Here is a 1,608-nt window from a genome sequence, read left to right on the forward strand (position 1 = left end):
CTCCCTCTCTCTGTCCCCTTCCCTGCTCATGCTCTGTCTGTCTCTCAAAGATGAATAAATGTTAAAAAAAAAAAAGAAAAGAAAATACGACACGCATTTATCATCTTAATAGTTCTGGAGGTCGTAAGTCCCAAACGGGTCTCATCGGGCTAACACCAAAGTGCTATTAGCCAGGCTGGTTCCTTCCAGAGACCCCAGGGGAGAAAGGTCTCCTTGTGTTTTCCAGCTTCTAGAGACCACCACAGTCCTTGGCTTCTAGTCCCTTCTTCCACCCTCAAAGCCAGCAGGCAAGGCATCTTCAGATGTCTTTCCCCTGACTCCTCAAGACTCTGTGATTCTACTGACCCACCTACGTAATCCATGATAACCTCCCACCTTGGGTCCGGAGCATAAGCACATCTGCAAAGTCCCTTTCAGCTTGTAACCTTAGTGACAGGCCCCGCCTAACTAAGTTCCAGGAGAAGGGATGGCTTCCCTGTCGTTTCCAAGTGAGCGTACCACACTGAGTGCTGAGTACAAGAGCACACAGTGCAGGATCTCATTTAAACTGAATTCCCAATGGGCACTACTGTAATAGGAAAATAAAATGACAGTTGCCTCTTGAGGTAGGGTGGAGACTGAGAAAGGGCAAAAAGGAATTTCCTGAGATGACGGCCCTATTCTGCATCTTGATGGTGTTTCAAGGGACAAAAGTATAAACAGACGCTAAATTCTAATATGTATTTAGGGGGAACTGTAGTGATGTCTGGCATTTATTCTGAAAGGTGATACGAAAGGATAGACTGGGAGAGGGACGGGGGGATGTGTGAGGAGTAGGTAAAGTGTTCATGGTAGAATCTTGGTGGGGGGGGGTATACAAAGGTTCACTATAAAAATCTCTCACTGTCGTTCGATGATTTTTATAAGGGAATTTTGGAAAAACCGAGCTGTGACCCCAAAATATTGCTCCAGTGACTTCAAACAAAGAGACAGATTTGGAAAATCGTCAGGCAACTCCTTGAACGAGCTCTCTCCAGAAAAATCTCTCAACCAGGGCACCTGCGGAAGGTGTTTATAAAGGTGTGGGAGTATTACCGATGGTCTCCGTCACAAGGGAGGAGGGGGGTATTGCTCACACACACAGGGTAGGGGCCGGGGAAGCTAGCAGCCAGCCTCCCACCATGACAAAGAACCTCCACCCCAATGTCACCAAGGAACACCAATTCAAAGCCCCGGTCTTCCCTTCGTCACCCTCCATCACTTTGCTGCGGCACATCCTCAACTGGGTGGTGGCTCATCTCCTGACAGCTGGTCGCCGCCTCCCACTTCTTGGTAACTCCAGAGAACCCGGCTGAGCGCTCTACTCAGAACACATATTAGGTAAGACATTTGAGGGTGTGCAGCAGGGGGAGGAGGGCGCTCCCTGATAGTTCTCTCCACCAGTGAAGTTACAAACGTACCACTGCCCCCCTACCCCCAGAGGGGCCAACAGGGAAGGACATCCCTGCGGCAGTCCTTCTGCCAAAACACAACCTCCAACACGACATCCCCGCTGTCACAGCCCCTACCCCACCCCCTGGACCAAACGGCCCGAGGAGGCACCTGAAAGTAACCGCCATCACACAGCGC

This window comes from Felis catus, chromosome A3, assembly GCF_018350175.1.
Source record: "Felis catus isolate Fca126 chromosome A3, F.catus_Fca126_mat1.0, whole genome shotgun sequence".
NCBI lineage: Eukaryota > Metazoa > Chordata > Mammalia > Carnivora > Felidae > Felis > Felis catus.